General features: G+C 49.1%; 1 protein-coding gene across 1 annotated transcript in view; it reads left to right on the top strand.

Moving 5' to 3' along the window:
• Window positions 1-12,625, top strand: part of XKR6 (XK related 6) — a 221,551-nt gene that overhangs the window by 194,262 nt on the left and 14,664 nt on the right. The gene's annotated exons all lie outside the window — the stretch shown is intronic.

Genomic DNA, 12,625 nt, shown 5'->3' with positions numbered 1-12,625 from the left:
AGGGCCAGGGCTTTCAGAATCTGAAATGAAGTTGGGTCCTTAACAGCATAAAAAAAAAATAGGGTCACCTCAGCCTAGCACCACAGGGGCCTCATGGGACAGGTGGGAAGCTGTGCTTGCCCAGCTCAGCTCCTCGGTAAAAGTCCACAGAGAGAAGGTAAGGAACACTGCTGGTGACATCCGCTGGACTGGCCACCGGGAGGGGTGCCAGGCGGACTCTCAGCTCTCCTTTGGGCATGAGCCATGGGAGTGAGGGCATCAGGGACTCCCAAAGCATCTCTGCACTCAAGCCATCTCTGTTGCTAAGCAGGGGGAAGTAGGGAAACTCTTCAAGATGGGGCAGTAGCGCCCCTCAGCTGTGAGGCCAGACGCAGGACCCCTGAGCCCTGAGACGCAGCCCCAGAGAGACTGCAGTGGAACAGGCCTCTTAAGATTCCAAGGAAGCATCGCAGTGTCCTGGGGCGAGGGCTTCCTGCTGCCAATTACTCTGAGAGGGTCCCTACCTGTCCCCCGGTGGTCTGGAGACTGTCACCTAGAAGAAAGGTTCTGTTCCTTGTGAGCACTGAGCTCTGACCTTGCTTAGCACCTGTCCTCATGGAGCTGTGGCCCTCGGGGTGGGGGTGGGGTGGGGGAAGGGTGTCCTTCCATCACTCTCTCTCCTTTGCAAACTGCAGCTAACCCCTCCTACCCTCAGGAGTTTGGAGACAAGTAGGTGACACTTCTGCTCCTGATACCAAAGAAGCACCCAGTGCAATGGCTGACATCAATGCTATGCTACCAAAGGCGTGCCAGATTCTTCCAAAGCCCCTGGTCTCCAGGACTTAGGTGCTAGGGCAGTGACAGTTCTCAGTGTTCAGCCTCTCTCTAAGCTGCGTTCTTGCCTTTCCCTATGAGGAATAATGTTCTCTGCAGTTGTCTACTCACAGAGGGTGCCAAGGGGATAAGGACTTCCCGGTCCTGGACCCAGGGTGCCATGGTGGGCAATGCAGAGAAGTCTCTGTTCTCTGAGGGCTCATGTTCTAGTGGATACAGGCAAAAATAAATAGGTATATGAATATAATTTCAAGGACATGTGGAATATATATCTATATAAAGGCAACGTATGCTTATACCCTTTATAAGCATTCTATATATATTTGGTTTGTGTATTTATGCATGCTGTATATGTGTGTATATAGAAATAGTATGTATATATATGTGTGTGTATATATGTACACACAGCTATATAAAAGCAAAGATTCGTTATTCGCTGCATATTCAAAGTCTATATTTTTACCCCTGGCTTACAAATGATAAGTGGAGCCTTAGTAGCTTCATAGCTCAAGATTATAAGGCTATACCCAAGCTAGATGCCTCAGGGCAGAGCCCATGTTCCTTCCATGACATCTATCAGATGCCATTCAAATTCCACCATGTTTGGGGGCCACACGGGACTGGGCGTGGCCTAGTTCCTTGCTTAGTGAGAAGGGGTTTGCTAGACTCCCCAGGGAAAGCAGGTGATTGCAGGGGGCTGCTTCACACATTCCAATCAGTCAGATCCCAGCACCCACAAGCCCTACGCCATGCAGCTGAGTGGCTGACATTTGTTTTAGAGTCTCTGAGGCTGGGGCTTGCCTTTATCCAGCTGGCTGTGGAGTCCGCGTTTCAATATTCCTGACGACATCTGGCTCCTCTGCTTGTGCTTTAAATGCTGTTGTCTGACCTTCAAGCTCCTTAGGGGTGGAGTGCTCCCTCCCTCAGGTGAATTGTGTTCCCAGAGTGGCCTTCCAGGCAACTGGGTGAACCCCAGTGCCCCCAAAGAGTTCTATGGGTGTTTCCCTCCTCCCCGTGACTCCAGTTCTATGGAAGCCATAGGAGAAACACAACGGGGGTGCGGGTGGGTGTCTGTGGCTAACACAGGCCAATGGCTCTTTCCTGGCAACGTTATTAGTTGTTTGCCTGATTGCTGTGACAAAACACCTGATAAAGGCAGCTTGAGGAAGGAAGGAAGGGTCCATTCTGGCTCACAGTTTGAGGACTCATAGTCCATCACCATGGGGAAGGTATGGTGGCAGGAGTGTGAGGCATTGTGTCTGCTGTCAGGAGGCGGGGAGAGATGAACACTGATGATCAACTCATTTCCTATTTTGTATTCAGCCTGGGGCCCCAAGCCCATCAAATGGTGCTTGCTGCTCACCCTTAGTATGGGCCCTTCTGTCTCAGCTAACCACATAGAGAAACTCCCCCATAGACATGTGCACCGACCTGCTTTCACGGTGATTGAAAGTCTCATGAAGCTGATAGTTAAGATTACTACCTGGGAAAAGGGAAGAGGAAGGAAGGAAGGAAGGAAAGAAGGAAAGAAGGAAGAAGAGTGCTGCACTGGGAATAGTGGCGCACGCCTTTAATCCCAACACTCAGGAGGCAGAGGCAAGTGGATCTCTGTGAATTCAAGGTCAGCTTTATCTACATAGTGAGTTCCAAGACAGCCAGGACTATGTATAGAGAGACTCTGTCTCAAAAACAATCAGACAAAATCACCATCAGAGGAACCCACCACTCTTGATCGGAGCCAAGGGAAAATTTGTCCTGCCCCAGTGTCCCTGTGTCCACACCCTGCACCCACTACTCATTCAGGGTAGCCCCCCATCTCTGGTGCCAGGTGCCATTTGTTTGACTTTTGTAGAACATGGAAAGATATGGGAAAGCCCAATCATCAGATCTCAACCCCAGTGCCATTAAATCTAAGTATAGATGATTCTCCATCTCTGGGGCTGTCCTGCCCAGGATGCTTGACAACGCCCCTGCCCGCCCCTCCCCCGCCATACACCAATCTCCACCTACCAGGTACTAGCAATATCTGTACCCTGAGTTATAAGAACCAAAAATGTCCCACAGACATTACCTGACACCTGATGTGGGACAAAACCACCCCATCTGGGGATAACTGTCTGGCTATTAGTGAGTGATGGTAAATGTTGGCTGAATATGGTTTGCCAAGCTGCCTGCTTCCTAATCTTGAACCGGTAGCTGTCACATTCTATACAAAATGGGCTCCACTGATGCTGCAAAGAGTTTTGAACCAAGAAGATGAATGATCACCTGGTTGTACCGGATGGGAAGGAAGCAGGTCAGAGGGACAGAGGGGAATGCAACAGCCAAGGCTGAGAGAAAGTCATAAAGATGCCACACTGCTGAACTTGAAGACAAAGGGGCCAGCAGCCAAGGGATGTGGGCAGCTCCCAAAGTCGAGAGTCAAGGAAGCAGATTCCCCTGGAGCCTCCAGCTGGCACTCAGTCCGGCCAACGCTTCAGAAACCAGACCCTGACCTCCAGAACGGCGCAGTGATGAATGTGGTTGTTTTCTGCCAGCCAGTACACACGTGGTCCTTTGTTCCAGCAGCCACCGGAAAACTGAAATAGTGGGGAAGGTAGATTTAAGTGAGCAATTAAGACAACCATGCCCATTGCCTTAGAGAATTCCAGGTGTCCATCCATGGCATTACTTGGCCGAGGAGTCGGAGGCTTTGTTATCAGAGCTTGTATTTCTGGCACTGCTTATGAAACAGTGCGCGCGAGGCATTTATTTGCTCAAGACTCATGTTGGACAACTTCTCAGCTGGCTCAGAGCCTATAGGAGTGGATCAGACAGCTTTTCTTGCCTCAGAAGTAAAAGCCAAGAGTTGGGGGGATAGCCCAGCAAGTCAAGTTTGGTTTCCAGCACCTATATTTAAAAAAAAAAAAAAAAAGAGCCACACATGGCAGTACATGCCTGTAATCTCAGCGCTGGGGAGGTAGAAATAAGCAGATACCTACAGCTCACTGGCAAGCCAGTCTGCCTGAATAAGGAGCACCCTGCTCAATGAAAGATCCTGTGTTAAAAAGATGCTTGCTGGGTGTGGTGGTGCATGTCTTTAATCCCAGCATTCAGGAGGTAGAGGCAGGTGGATCTCTGTGGGTTCAAGGCCAGCCTGGTCTACAAAGTGAATCCAGGACAGCCAAGGCTACACAGAGAAACCCTATCCCCCCCAAAAAAACAACAAACAAATAAACAAACAAAAGATGCTCTATGTCAACTCCTAGTTTCCATTGCATGTATACATCCATACATGTGCATCTATATATGCACAACATGCACATGTGAGCATGTATACACCTGCACCTACTTACACACACACACACATACACACACACACACACACGGGGGGGGGGGGGGAGAGGGAGAGGGAAAGGGAGGGAGGGAGGGAGATCAAATCAGTTGTTTCCAAAGGGAAGTCACAGTTCAGAAATGAAGTAGGGCAGACAGTCTCCAGAAAGTGGTTTTGAATGGAGGAACAAAGTTTGGGGTTCTGTGACAAGGCCAGAAGTGGTTTCCACTGGGCACCCCAGAGTATGTGAGGGATGTCCAAGGGAAGGGCAGCTCTGGGCTTGCTCTGGAGTCAGAAGCATGCTGCTTTCCCACCTCAGAGAGCAGCTTGGGGAGATGGCTTGGTAACACGCTTCCTCTGTAAGCTTGAGAACTTGAGTTTACCTGGTGCCCATGTAAAAAGTCATATATGGCGGTTCATGCCTGCACTCCAGTGTTGGGGAAACAGACGGGAGGACCTCCAGGACCTCCAGGACTCACTGGTCAGCCAGCCTTGCCAGTTGGTGTTCTCCAGGTTCAATGAGAGACTGTCTGAAAATTAATAATAAGCGATCGGGGAAGACACCTGAAAGCAAACCTCTGGTGTTCACACACATGTGTACACACATGTACATGCATGAACACACATACACACAAAAAAGAGTTTGTAATTCACAAATCCAGAAAGAGAAGCTCATTGTGCAACAGGGCTTTTAGTGCAGGGAGCCTTGGGCAGCAGACCCGGAAGCAGAGACCGAGGGAGGCAGGCAGGGAGAAGGCTTGGAGGAGCCCTTGTTGCGGGCTTCCTCAGGAGCAACAGGCAGGTTGGCAGGCAGAACAGCGCAGGGTTGGGCTGATGCAAATCATGTATGCGTCCCCAGGCAGAGGGTGATGTCTCTGTCTGTCTCTGGCCTGGGGAGATGAGAACAAGCACAGAACTAGTCTGATAACACAGGGCTAGGCCTAGACCCTGGTGCTTGGGAAGCCTTCAGTATAGACAGAGCACATCTTTCTCCTTCTTCTCTTTCCAAGAGGTTCTTCCTAAAAATACAAAGGCGCAGGCAAGGGCTTCCTGGGAGCACCCCGTCCCACAGTTAAGACAAGTAGGATATTGTGAAGGCTGAGTGGATCAAACCGCTTCCCCTTGGGGTGCAAACTGCAGGATCTGAAGCTTGCTGCGGACTCTTGCAGGAGGAGAAAAAAAAAAATCACCCAGGCAGATTTGCACATAATTCTAGAGAAATCTCTCAAAGTTCAGCCCTTCCCTCGGGAGCTAACCTTCACTTATGAGCAAAGCGGCAAAGAAGAGCTAGCATTTTTGAGTGACAGTGTGGAAAATTCATGGGGAAGGAGGAAACGCGTTGTGGGGGGCGTGGTGAAGGCTGTGGTTTTGAGTGTGGTGCTTGGGGGCCAGAAAGGTGATCTTTGAGTAAAGGTCTCAGTGAAGTGACATTTGGCCACAAATGTATGGATACTGGGAAGAGAACCGTAAGCAGAGACAATGTCCTGGGGTGCAGTGCTCCTTGGGGGGGAGTTGGCAGGAATGGACTCCAGGGAGAACAAAGGAACTTATGGAAGCTTCCATACCTCAGGAACAACTGGGCGTTGACCTGGAGTGTTCCAACACAGGCGACGCCCATCTTCTGTCCTGGTTTGTCAGCCCCACTTGATTCGCTCAATCATTTGGCTACCTCACTCAGCTAACGGCTTGAGTGGAACCCTGAAGGTCCAGCTGAGGGCCACAGCTGTACTCGGGGAATGTGACCCACCAGTCATAGCAGGCTACCCCTACGGTGATGATTCTATGGCTTTTGGAGGCTTATGGTTAACTTATCCTGGCTGTTTGTGGGCTGTGGGCCTCCAGGGAGCAGCTACTGGTTATTCTAGAGTGTTTGTGGAGACAAGAACAGACTCAGGGAGACCAGTTAGGGGGCCATCCTAAAAGCCCAGGCAAGAATGATGGAGCACAAGTGTCAGTACCACCAAGTGTGAACTCTCAGAGAGAACTTCACAGGGGTGGGTGTTCAATTCTGCAGGCCCACAGCCAGTGTTCACAGAGATGACAGTTGAAGAGGGATAGCCAAACTAAAAAACAAGAATATACAATCTCAAATGTCAGATCATTATTTCGTGGGTGAAGTTGAAGAGCTATCATTTTCCCAGTAATTAAAAAACAATCTAAGTCTTAGATTTTTAATAAATCTGTGTTCAAATCCTACATCCACAACTTCCTAACTGCTTGACCTGAAAAAGCCACAGTGTTTAAGTTGTTGTTGTTGTCTCGTCGTCATCATCATCATCATCATCATCATCATCTTCATCATCTTCATCCTAAATCTAAAAAGAACTAATATATAACATGCATACATTCACAGGCAAATGGGAGCTGTTTTCTGAGTCTGCTATTGCTTAGGAAAGATGGTGGTCAGGGGACACTGTTCAACCTAGAGTGATTCCCTGGGAATGCACTTTGAGAGGTTTCCCATTTGCTTAATGGGATAAAGCTCTATCTAGTGACCAGGGAGCACGCTGCTTCTAGAGGTAGCTCTGGCTTGTCCCCAGGTGGAACTATCCTTATTTACATAACTATCTACCAAGATTTCCAAGAAGGACAGTAGGTCCTAATGTTAGGGGTGTTGGCTGGGATTGTGGGTCTAGATCGGCAGAGTACTGGCTAGCCCTCAGCACATCTCGGTGGAGCCCTGGTTAGTAGCATTAACTACTAGTCTGTGTTGTATATGTTTCCATGTGGTAATTTTAAGCCTTTGGCATAACAGCCACCATTCGGAATCGCTGAAGCCGTGCCAATTCTGACTCAGTGGAGAGACATGGCCCCTGGCTTATCAGCTGTATGACCTTGGCTGAGTCACTCTCCATCTGCATCTACCCCACAGAAGGTGCCTGTAATGCTTAATTCCTCCACCCCACACGCCTGAAGAGGAGGTCCATGTGGAGCATGCTTACCTCTGTGTCACCTGGGTGGAGTGAGGAAGGAGTGAGTGAGCGATGCTTGGTGATTTGGTGGGCACAGCCACCTTGTATTTTTCTGGACTGTTCCCAAACAGGCACTAGGCTTTTTAAAATGTAGGAAAATGAAGGCATTTTGAGAGCTGAGGGAAGATTGCCAAAGAAGAAAGTTGGTGTAAGAAAAATACAAACAAGGATTGGCTGAGCAGGTGGTGGGTCCTTGATGGAAAGATGGCTCAATGGTTAAAGCACTTGCTTCTCTTGGAGATGACTTGGGTTAGGTTCCCAGAAGCCATACTAAGTTGCTCACAACTGTCTATAACTGCATTCTGGGGGTTCTGGTGCCATCTTCTGGTCTCCCCAGATATCCTTACACACCCAGTTCACATACAGACACACACACATTAAAAAAATAACTTTTGAAAATGAATTAAATAAAAAACTACACTAGTTTACCATGGGCACCATCACAGAGTGACACAGGCTGAACGGCCTCCATAGCAGAAATGACCTCCTCACAGTCTGAGAGACTGGAATTCTGGATCAAGCTGTCAATGGATGGCTTCTCCTGAGGCCTCTCTCCTTAGATTATAGGCGATACCTTTGCCAGGTTCTCATGCCGTCCTCCTCCGTGTTTTGTGTGTCCCTTGTGTCTCTTGTGACTTCTTTTCCTTTTCTATGGGAACATTAGTCGTGCTGGACTAGGAATGCCCATCTCATCTCATTTTGCCTTAACCTTCTCTGTAAACACCCGTTTCACTTAAGCTGGACATGGTGGCACATGCCTGCAATCTCAGTGCCCAAGGGGCAGAAGTAGCAGGATTGTGAGTTTGAGGCCAACCTGAGTGAAAAGGTGAGACCATGTCTCTGAAACAACAATCAAAATCCATCTCCACATTCCTAGGTACGAGGACTAGGTGAGAACTTCAACACGGCAGCTCGGAGGACCAAGTTCAGCCCATGACAAGTACAGCCTCCACAGGGTCCCCCTAATAAGATTGTGACTTGAATGTTGGAGCTCCGAGGGCCGTGCCTGTGTTCTCTTGGACAGCTGGGCGTTGACCTGGAGTGTTACAACACAGACGAAGCCCATCTTCTGTCCTGGTTTGTCAGCCCCACTTGTATCCCCTCAATCATTTGGCTGCCCTCAGCTAATGGCTTGCCATCAAACAGTTGAACTAATGGTTCCATGGGTTGGCGAGGCTACACACTTTATCCAAAGAAAGGATGCAGGTGTGGCCTGGCCAAACCGTGGACAGCTATTCCATCAATCAACAGGATGTCCAGTGTTGCAGCCGAGTTTAGAGGAGTCCCATGGGTTGAACCCGTATCTGATACCTATACTATGGGCTCCTAAGCCCATGGAGGATAAAGGGCACAGTCTGGTGAACCTCCAGAGGGAAACCTATTTCCTGCATGGAGCCTTCTAAGGCTGGCTTTCTCAGCAATTCTATGAGATGGACTAAGGCCTTCGGCCACCACCAACTTTGCATGAAACATGCTGGAGCCTTAGGTAGAGCTGGGAATATTTTGGTGATGTGGTGAACTAGAAAGTGGTGGGAGTGAAGGTTTAGACATCTCCAGGCCACTCTCCTTCCTCACAATCCCTGCTCTGTGCAGGTAAAGGGCCATCTTCACACTCCATACCTGCCTGCCACTCCCACTGCCAAGGCTCTAGCGGCGTGCATGCCCTTTGACCTGGAGGGCTATTTGTGCTCCCAAAGACAAAGAGGGTCATTTCAGGCCCCCAAGAAGCCAGTGGCTATGAAATGGAACACATTCTTGCCACTGAAGCAGCCCAATAACCTTCATTACAAATGACCTTGAGAACTTTAAAAAAAAAAATCCAACTATCAGAATGACAAGACGGAGAAGAGACAGAGAGCCAGCAAGCAGCAGCACGAGGTAGCAAGAAGAGGAAGCTATGCTACGTTGCATGGTCACTGGTCCTCAGGGTAGTCTTGGGCAAGGCTCTAAACTCCTGCAGCTCTGCTTGCTGGAGGTTGAGGGGGCTGAGAAGCACGTGTGAGGAACTACCCTTCCATAAGCCATGTGGTAATTGCAGATTTACCAAACCAGAAATAACTGGGGTTGTGAGTTGAGACCAAAGGGCTTCCTGTTATAATTCAGCACTCCCCATGACCTCAGCTTCTCCATCCCCATATGGCCATTTCCAGAGCCTTCTTTATGGGCCAGTGGTGATGCTGTGCAGTGTTTGAAGAACATCTGCACCATGCTCTGTAGAGAAAACCCAGAATCCCCATCCAAGAACTAGGTTCTGCCTAGTTGCAGAGACAGCAACTTCAGTGCCACAAAGGGTAAGACAAGAACAGAGCCCAGACCATAGCAATGGATCAGGAAGAGGCACGGATAACTGGGAGACAGGGAGGTGGAGCACGGATAGCCGGGAGACAGGGAGGTGGAGCACGGATAACCGGGAGACAGGGAGGTGGAGCATGGATAACCGGGAGACAGGGAGGTGCAGCACGGATAACCGGGAGACAGGGAGGTAGAGCATGGATAACTGGGAGACTGGGAGATGGAGCACGGATAACCAGGAGACAGGGAGGTGGAGGACGGATAACCAGGAGGCAGGGAGGTGGAGGACGGATAACCAGGAGACAGGGAGGTGGGGCACGGATAACCAGTAGACAGGGAGGTGGAGGACGGATAACCAGGAGGCAGGGAGGTGGAGCACGGATAACTGGGAGACAGGGAGGTGGAGTGTGGAATTTGGCTGTTGCTGGTGATCAATACACAGTGAAAACCCTGTACTCAGCATGGGGGTAATGTGGCCACACACAGAATGGTAAGATTAGAACTGTGAAGGCCAAAGGCCAGACTGCTCTGGCACCCCAACTCTACTCAAAGTCGTGCTTAGAATTAAACAAAGCAAGGTCATGTTCTGGCAAAAGCGCAGCTGGTTTTCATTCTCTATGAGCTCAGCACTCATGCTGAGTGGAAAATAATAGGGGCATCGTCGTTTTCATTGTGTTAAAAAGAGCACCCAAGCCAAACCTTCCTCCTACTTAACTTTCATAAAACTCCTTTGACAGACAAGTCTTGACAATTCCCACTAGGTGCTTAAACATGAGCATCAAAAAATGGGTTCAAAGCCCAGCGTGGTGGCACAAGACTTGAACCCCAGCACTTGAGAGATGGAGACAAGAGGATCTCTGTGAGTTTGAGGCCAGTCTGGTCTATAAAATGAGTTCAAGAACAGCCAGGGCAGTTATATAGAGAAACCCTGTCTCAAAAAATAAAATAAAATAACAAAATAAAAATAAGAAAGACAGAGAGAAAGAAAGAAGGAAAGAAATTGGGGGGGGGGAGTGGGAAGAAATGAATTCAGGGGCCAGGAAGACTGCCCCTTCAATAAAGTGCTTTCCATGCAAGCAGGAGGACTTCAGTTCCATCCTCAGTCCACATAAAGAGCCTTGTGATCGCAGTGTTGGAGTAGAGACAAGGGGATCCCTGGAGGTCACCAGTCAGCCAGCCTAGCCTCCTTGGTAACCCCAAGCCTCAATGAGAGGCCCCATCTCCAAACCTAAAGTGTCCCTCACCTAAGGAATGTCACCCAAAGTTGACCTCCTGCCTCTACATGCACGTAGAGGCACATGAACACACACACACACACAAACACACACACACACACACACACACACACACACACATCTGTGCATGCACACAGAAAATCAAAAAGAAATGAGTTCAGTCATTAGAACTCTGGGGATTGGATCAGGATGACCTGAGCTATAGTAGTAAGTTTGGGACTGTCCTAGGCTACTTAGAAATACCCCAACTCAAGGTAGATAGGAAGGAAGGAAGGCTAGTCAGGTAGCAATGGCGTCACAAAGATGTTTGAAAGGAACTTTCTCCGAGTGTACTAGGGACTACTCTTGATATGAGCTACAGTGGTGAGACTTCCTGCTCCCTGACCTCTGGAAATCCACACCCAAGTCAAGTGACTCCTATGACAACTGCAACCTAGCAGCCACAAACGTTCATGCAAGTATCCATTATAGAACTTTCCAGAAAAGTTGGATGAAAAATCCACCATCGCGGCTCTCAGGATAGTTTTCTCAGTTGGTTTCCATGGAGAAGTTGGGCTCATGCCTCATCCCTCCTGTTTGTTTTGTTATCTTCATTGATGTGACAGCAGCAGCACATGTTCCTGGTAGTAGCCAGACATCCAGATGTCCAATGTTCTCCATGTTTTCCACATGCTGGGTTTGCTATGGCTCCTGTCATACTATTTTACAATGTGAGACCAAAAGAAGAGGAAAGAAGGGAGATTTGTGAGATGGGCAGTATCATAATTCTGGGACGAGAAAGTGGAAGGACTTTGGTTCCTCCTTGAAGCCATCTTTCTTAGTCCCTTGAGTGCCTGAATCTGACTTTAATGCTAGTGGGTAGCATAGTGTTGATTTGGGCTTGGAAGACAGTAATAGGAGAATTGTGCTTGTGAGAATAGACAGTTTGTTAAGGAGACTATCAGTGAGATGATAGCTGGGCCTCCAGATTCTTAGTTCTGAATTTTGGGAAGGACCACACAAGGGGTGCTAGGCTCGGGCTATACACGAGCAATTCAGGGATGATGGGAGAATCCTGTGTGAGAGGACATTGTGCCTGGTGGATGACTACTTGTTCATGGGTGGATTGGATCATAAACAGCTGCTATCACTGTTGTTTCATATGATTGTTCACACACACCGATTAAGCAAAGTTAGAACGAAAATTGCTTTAGAGAAATTTGAGTGTTTCCAGGGGTCAGAGACATGCAAGTTCCAAGAATCTTTGAGTGCTGGAGGATTTTCTGGAGATGAACCACAGAGGCCTGAAACACATCAGCAAAACCCTGAGGGGAAGTACTCTCAAAGGAGGAGGTGGTTGCTAACCTGGGAGGGAGGCCAGAGGAAGGGGCACAACCTGGCAGGGGCTACTGAGAAAACAAGAGATTCTAAGAGTGTTTGCAAGAGGTCAATAGAGTGACATTCGTGATCTCCTGGGGGTGGGGGGAAGGATATCCCAGGTGGCTGATGGACAGAAAGACTGAGTGGAAGGGTACTTGGGACCTTGAGTGAGGTACCCCAGCACTTTCACAGAAAAGAATGATGGGACAGTAGCTTGAGCGAGGGTGGCTATCAGTGGGCTTCCACAAACCCAAGATCACTTCTGTAGGTTCTTGTGACTTCTGAGGAAGGGGACACCACTGCTGGCAACGAATCCACAAGCAACAAGGACCCTTAAGGTAGAGAGTGAGTGGCCTGTTCAACTTAGATGTTGCCCCCATTTCCCAACTCCAGCCCAAGCGGGGCGTCTCCACTCTACTCCTAAGCCTGAAGGCTCCCAAAGTGCAAATGGGGTTGTTGAAACCCACCTCAGACACCCACAGCTGTAGGATGCAGCAGGGGACTCCGGTCGCTTGGTCCAGTGCCTGATTTTGTTCGTCTCTCCCTCCTCCTTAGATTCTGGTGTGCATGGGCGTCTCTTCAGCCAGCAGTCCCGCCGCACCCACGGTAGATATGTGAGGTTTTAACTGTGTGGGTTTGTG

This window comes from Acomys minous, assembly GCF_964271855.1.
Source record: "Acomys minous genome assembly, chromosome: 18".
NCBI classification, from domain to species: domain Eukaryota; kingdom Metazoa; phylum Chordata; class Mammalia; order Rodentia; family Muridae; genus Acomys; species Acomys minous.
This window is presented reverse-complemented; position numbering and strand designations above follow the sequence as displayed.